The sequence below is a fragment of the Physeter macrocephalus genome, chromosome 16, assembly GCF_002837175.3.
Source record: "Physeter macrocephalus isolate SW-GA chromosome 16, ASM283717v5, whole genome shotgun sequence".
Taxonomy (NCBI): Eukaryota; Metazoa; Chordata; class Mammalia; order Artiodactyla; family Physeteridae; genus Physeter; species Physeter macrocephalus.
In genome coordinates, this window is record NC_041229.1 from 29,835,822 (window position 1) to 29,844,594 (window position 8,773).

At 40.9% G+C, this 8,773-nt stretch overlaps 1 pseudogene; it reads left to right on the forward strand.

Moving 5' to 3' along the window:
- Positions 1-6,607, forward strand: part of LOC129391370 (NADH-ubiquinone oxidoreductase chain 5-like) — a 118,553-nt pseudogene extending 111,946 nt beyond the window's left edge.
- Positions 6,608-8,773: the final 2,166 nt, after the last annotated feature.

An 8,773-nucleotide genomic window follows, 5' to 3' on the forward strand; every position in this document is an offset into this window, starting at 1 on the left:
TTTTGCGGTATGCGGGCCTCTCACTGTTGTGGCCTCTCCCGTTGTGGAGCACAGGCTCCGGACGCGCAGGCTCAGCGGCCATGGCTCACGGGCCTAGCCGCTCCGCAGCATATGGGATCTTCCCGGACCGGGGCACGAACCCGTGTCCCCTGCATCGGCAGGCGGATTCTCAACCACTGCGCCACCAGGGAAGCCCGGTGGAGGCTATTTGAACTATTCTCCCGGCCATTATCTTAATCTTAATTGCCCTGCCATCATTATGAATTCTTTATATGATAGATGAAATCAAGAGCCCATCTTTTACTGTAAAAACTATAGGCCACCAATGATACTGAAGCTGAGTACAGACTATGAAGAGCTGAACTTTGATTCCTATATAATCCCAACACCAGACCTAAAACCAGGAGAACTGCGACTACTAGGAGTAGATAAACGAGTAATTTTACCTACAGAGATAACAATCCGAATACTAATCTCCTCTGAAGACGTACTACACTCATGAGCCGTACCCTCCTTGGGTCTAAAGACAGACGCAATCCCAGGGCGCCTAAACCAAACAACTCTAATATCAGCACGACCAGGCTTGCTCTACGGACAGTGTTCAGAGATCTGTAGCTCAAATCACAGCTTCATGCCAATTGTTCTTGAGCTAGTACCCCTAAAATACTTTGAGAAATGATGCTATATCCCTCTATGCTATAAACTCATTAAGAAGCTAAATTAGCGTTAGCCTTTTAAGTTAAAGATTGAGAGCCAAAGCTTTCCTTGATGACATGCCACAACTAGATATATCAACATGATATGTTACTATTTATCTATATTTTTAACACTATTTATTATATTTCAACTAAAAATCTCAAAGCACATCTACTACCCCAACCCAAAATCAACACTCACTAAAATATAAAAACAATATGCCCCTTGAGAAACAGTATGAACGAAAATCTATTTGCCCCTTTCGTAACCCCAGTAATAATAGGCATCCCTGTTGTCATCCTGATCGTTATATTCCCAAGCATTCTATTCCCAACGTCAAAATGACTAATTAATAATTGCATAATCTCCCTTCAACAGTGGTTAATTCAACTCACATCAAAACAAATAATAGGTATTCATAACCACAGAGGACAAACCTGATCACTAACACTTATATCGCTCATTCTATTTATTGGCTCAACCAATCTCCTCGGACTATTACCCCACTCGTTTACACCCACCACACAGCTCTCAATAAATGTAGGAATGGCTATCCCTCTATGAGCCGGTGCCGTCATTACAGGCCTCTGTAATAAAACAAAAGCATCCCCAGCCCACTTCTTACCACAAGGCACACCCACTTTCCTCATCCCTATGCTAGTAATTATCGAAACTATTAGCCTATTCATCCAGCCAGTAGCACTGGCCGTACGACTAACAGCCAATATTATGGCAGGCCACTTATTAATACATCTAATTGGGGAGACAACCCTTGTGCTAGTAAGCACCAGCACATTCACAGCTCTCATTACATTTATCATTCTCACCCTACTCACTATCCTCAAATTTGCTGTTGCTATAATTCAGGCCTATGTATTTACCCTCTTAGTAAGCTTATACCTGCATGACAACACATAGTGACCAAACCCACACATATCACATAGTAAATCCTAGTCCTCGACCCTTCACAGGAGCTCTTTCAGCACTTCTCATAACATCAGGCCTAATCATGTGATTCCACTTCAACTCAATAGTTCTGCTAATACTGGGCCTATTAACTAATATTCTAACAATATATCTATCAATGATGATGAGACTTCATTTGAGAAAGCACTTTCCAAGGCCATCACACACCAACCGTCCAAAAGAGACTTTGATACAGAATAATCTTATTTATCGTATCAGAAGTCCTATTTTTTACTGACTTTTTTTGAGTCTTCTACCACTCAAGCCTCGCTCCTCACTCCTGAACTAGGCGGATGCTGACCACCAACAGGCATTCACCCCTTAAACCCCCTAGAAGTACCACTCCTCAACACTTCTGTGCTATTAGTCTCTGGCATATCGATTACCTGAGCCCATCATAGCCTTATAGAAGGAAATCGCAAACATACTCCAAGCCCTTTTCATTACAATTGCTCTCAGTATTTATTTTACACTACTACAAGCATTAGAGTATTATGAAGCCCCTTTTACAATCTCAGATGGAGTCTATGGATCAACTTTCTTCGTAGTCACAGGATTTCATGGATTGCATGTAATTATTGGATCTACCTTTCTTATTGTTTCCTATGCCAACTAACATTCCACTTCACATACAACCACCACTTCGGCTTCGAAGCTGCTGCTTGATACTGACCTTTTGTAGATGTTGTATGACTCTTTCTTTACATATCTATTCATTGATGAGGCTCATAGTCCTTTTAGTATTAATTAGTACAACTGACTTCCAATCAGCTAGTTTAGGTACACCCCGAAAAAGAACAATAAACCTAATACTGACCTTATTAACAAACACAATACTAGCCTCATTACTCATACTTATCGCCTTATGACTTCCTCAACTAAACATCTATGCAGAAAAAACAAGCCCCTACGAGTGCGGATTTGACCCTATAGGATCCGCCCACTTACCCTTTTCTATAAAATTTTTCCTAGTATCAATCACCTTCCTTCTTTTCGACCTAGAAATTGCCCTCCTACTACTCCTCCCCTGAACAACCCAAACAAACAACCTAAAAACAATACTTATCATAGTCCTATTTTTTATTTCATTATTAGCAATCAGCCTGGCCTACGGATGAATTCGAAAGGGGTTGGAGTGAGCTGAATATGGTATTTAGCTTAAAATAAAACAAGTGATTTTGACTCATTAGATTATGGTTAAACTCATAACTACCAAGTGTCCCTAGTACATATAAACATTATCATGGCTTTCACTATATCCCTTATAGGTTTACTGATATACCAGTCCCACCTAATATCCTCACTACTTTGCTTAGAGGGCATGATATTATCACTATTTAACCTAGCAGCCCTGACAACCTTAAACTCACATTTCACCTTAGCCAGCATAATACCAATCATCCTACTGGTATTCACAGCCTGTGAAGCAGCTCTCGGATTAGCTCTATTAGTAATAGTATCAAACACATATGGGACCAATTACATACGAAACCTCAAAACCTTCTCCAATGCTAAAATTTATTATTCCCACAATCATACTAATACCTCTAACTTGATTATGAGGAAACAACATAATCTGAATTAACTCCACAACCCACAGCCTATTACTTAGACTTACAAGCCTACTTCTTCTTAACCAATTCAGCGACAAGAGCCTCAACTACTCATTAACATTCTTCTCGGATTCCCTCTCCCCACCATTACTAATCCTAACAATATGACTCCTCCCCCTAATATTAATAGCTAGTCAATCCCACTTACTCAAAGAACCATTAATCTGAAAAAAACTTTACATCACAATACTAATCATGTTACAAACACTTCTAATCATAACATTCACTGCCACAGAGCTAATCCTATTTTACGTTATATTTGAAGCCACACTAGTCGCTACCCTTATTACCATTACCCGTTGGGGTAACCAAACAGAACGACTTAATGCAGGACTCTACTTTCTATTCTACACATTAGCTGGGTCACTCCCATTACTAGTGGCATTAACATATATACAAAACATCATGGGCTCCCTAAATCTCCTAGTACTTCAATATCGAACCCAACCAGTTTCCAACTCCGGGTCCAACGTCTTTATATGATTGGCCTGCATGATAGCTTTTATAGTAAAAATGCCCCTCTACGGCCTCCACCTTTGACTACCCAAAGCACACGTAGAAGCTCCCATCACAGGCTCCATAGTCCTTGCAGCCGTACTACTAAAACTCGGGGGCTACGGCATGCTACGAATCACGTCAATACTTAATCCCCTAACAGAGTATATAGCATACCCTTTCCTTATGCTTTCCTTATGAGGGATAATCATAACTAGCTCTATTTGTCTACGTCAAACAGACCTAAAATCACTCATCGCATACTCCTCAGTCAGCCATATTGCACTCGTTATTGCAGCTATCCTCATTCAAACCCCCTGAAGTTATATAGGGGCTACAGCCCTAATAATTGCTCACGGCCTCACGTCGTCTATATTATTTTGCCCAGCAAGCTCAGATTACGAGCAAATCCATAGCCGAACCATAATCTTAGCCCGAGGCCTGTAAATTCTTCTCCCACTAATAGCCACTTGATGACTATTAGCAAGCCTAACAAACCTGGCCCTACCCCCTACCATTAATCTGATCAGAGAACTGTTCGTAGTTATATCAACTTTCTCATGGTCAAATCTCACTATTATTCTAATAGGACCCAATATTGTACTTACAGCCCTATACTCCATGTATATACTAATCACAACACAACGTGGCAAATATACACACCATATCAATAACATTATGCCCTCCTTTACACGAGAACACGCCCTTATAGCCCTCCATATCCTTCCACTTCTACTCCTGTCACTAAACCCCAAAATAATCTTGGGTCCCCTGTACTGTAAATATAGTTTTAAAAAAACACCAGATTGTGGATCTAGCAACAGAAGACTAAGACTTCTTATTTACCGAGAAAGTATCGCAAGAACTGCTAATTCATGTTCCCATACCTAATAGTGTGGCTTTTTCAAACTTTCAAAGGATGGTAGTTATCCATTGGTCTTAGGAACCAAAAAATTGGTGCAACTGTAAATAAAAGTAATAAACCTATTCTCTTTTTTTGCCCTAATCACATTACTAGTGCTAATTATTCCAATCATGATAACTAGTACAAACTTCTACAAAAATGATAAATACCCATCATATGTAAAAAATATTGTCTCCTGTGCTTTCATTACCAGTCTAATCCCAACTATAATATTCCTTCACACAGGCCAAGAAATATTCATTTCAAACTGACACTGAATTATTGTCCAAATGCTTAAATTGACACTTAGCTTCAAAATAGATTATTTCTCAATTATATTCATACTCGTGGCATTGTTCATCACATGATCCATTATAGAATTCTCAATATGATATATACACTCAGATCCTTGTATCAACCAATTTTTCAAGTATTTACTCCTCTTCCTCATCACCATACAAATCCTTGTTACAGCCAACAACCTCTTCCAACTTTTTATTGGATGAGAAGGGGTATTGGAATCATATCTTTCCTGCTCATTGGATGATGACATGGTTGAGCAGATGCAAACACAGCTGCTCTTCAAGCAATCTTATATAACTCAATCAGGGATGTAGGATTCATTATATCAATGGTATGGCTTTTATCTAACACAAATGCATGAGACCTGCAACAAATTTTCATATTCGACCGAAACCCATTAAACCTCCCTCTCACAGGACTCATACTAGCTGCAGCTGGAAAATCAGCCCAATTTGGATTTCACCCCTGGCTCCCCTCAGCAATAGAAGGTCCTACCCCAGTCTCGGCTCTACTCCACACAAGCACAATAGTTGTAGCGGGAATTTTCCTACTTATCCAATTTTACCCTTTAACAGAAAACAACAAACTCATTCAAACAATAATGCTCTGCCTAGGAGGCCTTACCACCCTGTTCACAGCCATATGTGTTCTTACCCAAAACGACATTAAAAAAATTATCACCTTCTCTACCTCAAGTCAATTAGGTCTAATGATAGTAACAATTGGTGTCAACCAACTTCATCTAGCATTTTTACATATTTGCACACACACTTTCTTTAAAGCCATATTATTCATATGCTCTGGATCCATTATTCACAACCTAAACAAAAAGCAGGACATTCGAAAAATAGGAGGCTTATTCAAGACCTTACCCTTCACTGCAACAGCCCTTATCATTGGATGCCTAGTGCTAAAAGGAATACCGTTTCTCATCGGGTTTTACTCTAAAGACCTAATTATCAAGACCGCCACCATGTCTTAAAACAACTCCTGAGCCCTATTAATAACTCTAACCGCTACCTCCCTCACAGCCATCTATAGCACTCACATTATCTTCTTTGCGCTACCAGGACAACCCTGCTTCTCTCCTTCAGCTCCTATCAATGAAAACAACCCACTCTTAGTTAACCCATTCTTAGTAAACCCACTCTTACCCACTCTTAGTTAACTCAAACGCCTATTAATCAGAAGTATTTTTGCTGGCTTCCTCATCCCCAACGGCATTCCTCCAACAACCATCCCCCTAATAACTATACCTTTATACTTAAAATTAACTGCCCTTGCAGGAACAGCTCTGGGCTTCGTGCTAGCATTCGAAATCAATCTTAACACACAAAACTTAAACTATACTCACCCCTCAAACTCCTCTAAATTCTCCAGTCCCTTAGGATATTTCCCCACCATCATATACCACCTACCCCCCCATCTAAACCTATCAATAAGCCAAAAATTAGCAACCTCCTTACTAGACTTAATCTGACTAGAAACTATCCTACCAAAGACTACAGCCTTCATTCAACTAAAATCCTCCACACAAGTCTCAAACCAAAAAGGCCTTATTAAACTATACTTTCTATCATTCCTCATTACCATCACCCTGAGTATACTCCTACTTAATTACCCCGAGTAATCTCCATAATAACCACAACACCAATAAATAATGACCAGCCCGTAACAATCACCAACCAAGTACCAAAACTGTATAACGCCACAATCCCCATAGCCTCCTCACTAAAAAAACCCAGAGTCACCAGTATTGTAAATAACCCAATCCCCCAACCCATTAAACTTAAACACAATTTCCACAACCTCATCCTTCAAAATATAAAATACCATTAAAAACTCTACTACCAATCCTAAAAGAAATGTCCCTAATACAACCTTATTAGAAACCCAAACCTCAGGATATTGTTCAGTGGCTATAGCCGTTGTATAACCAAACACAACCAATATCCCCCCTAAATAGAAAAAAAATACCATTAGACCCAGAAATGAACCACCAAAATTTAACACAATCCCACACTCGACACCATCACCCACAATCAACACTAGACCCGCATAAATAGCTGAAGTTTTGAAGAAACCCCCACAAAACTAATCACAAAAAAATACTTAAAATAAATACAGTATATGTCATCATTACTCTCACATGGACTTCAACCATGACCAATGACATGAAAAATCATCGTTGTCATTCAACTACAAGAACACCAATGACACGGCTTCCCTGGTGGCGCAGTGGTTGAGAATCCGCCTGCCGATGCAGGGGACACGGGTTTGTGCCCTGGTCTGGGAAGATCCCACATGCCGTGGAGCGGCTGGGCCTGTGAGCCATGGCCGCTGAGCCTGTGCATCCGGAGCCTGTGCTCCGCAACGGGAGAGGCCACAGCAGTGAGAGGCCCCCCGTACCCCCCCCCCAAAAAAAATAGAACACCAATGACCAACACCCAAAAAACCCACCCACTAATAAAAATACTCAACAACACATTCATTGACCTCCCTACTCCATCAAATATCTCCTCATGATGAAATTTTGGCTCCTTATGAAGCGTCTGCCTAATCCTACAAATCCTAACAGGCCTATTCCTAGCAATACACTACACACCAGACACAACAACTGCCTTCTCATCAGTAACACACATCTGCTGAGACATCAATTATGGCTGAATCATTCGATATATACACGCAAAAGGAGCTTCCATATTTTTTATCTGCCTTTATGCCCCCGTAGGACAAGGTCTATACTATGGATCTTACACCTTTCAGGAAACATGAAACATTGGAATTATCCTACTACTTATAGTCATAGCCACCGCATTCATAGGCTATGTCCTACCCTGAGGAAAAATATCATTCTGAGGTGCAACTGTCATCACAAATCTACTCTCAGCAATCCCATATATCGGCACCACCCTCGTCGAATGAACTTGAGGTGGCTTTTCTGTAGACAAAGCAATACTAACACGATTCTTTGCCTTCCACTTCATTCTCTTCTTCATTCTTTTTTTGTTTTTACATCTGGTCAGTAAGGGCTGGAATTAAGCCATATATGTCTATGCCAGAGACGCTAAGATGTATGGAGAAACTTTTCTGAACAGAAAGACCTCTGTCAGTAAAGGGAAAGTGAAGGGGCTAGGGCAGGGGTCCCAAACCTCCAGGCCACAGACTGATAGCAGTCCGCGGCCTGTTTGGACCCGGGCCACATGGTAGGAGGTGAGCAGCAGGTGAGCAAGCGAAGCTTCACCTGCTGCTCCCCTTCGCTCCGCATCATTCACATTACTACCTGAACCATCCCCCCTCATCCGTGGAAAAATTGTCTTCCACAAAACCGGTCCCTGGTACCAAAAAGTTTGGGGACCACTGGGCTAGGGGGCTAAAAAATTGAAGAGTAAATCCTCAGAGAGCAGGTTATTTATAGATAACCACACACACGCGCACACACACACACACACACACACACACACACACACACCCCACACACACACCTTTGAGACAAGGCTTAAAGTTAGCACATTAAATGGTCTACCTATTGAATAGTTTCTGCCTATTCAGTCCTGAGTTCTCCCAAGGGTTGACTTTAATCTCTTCTTCCCATGAGGTCCTCCGTCCACAGTCTCAGCAAAATATCTGTTGCTAGACCAATTCTCAGGAAACAGAGCTCACAGAAGGAAGGTTCCTAGCAAGGGAATCTGAATCAGTTCTGTTCATCCATAGGAATAAAAGTATGATGGAACTAGACAATGGGTCTTTCCCACTGGGTGAAAGTGTGAGATAGAAGTATTTTAAGTTGATTTTA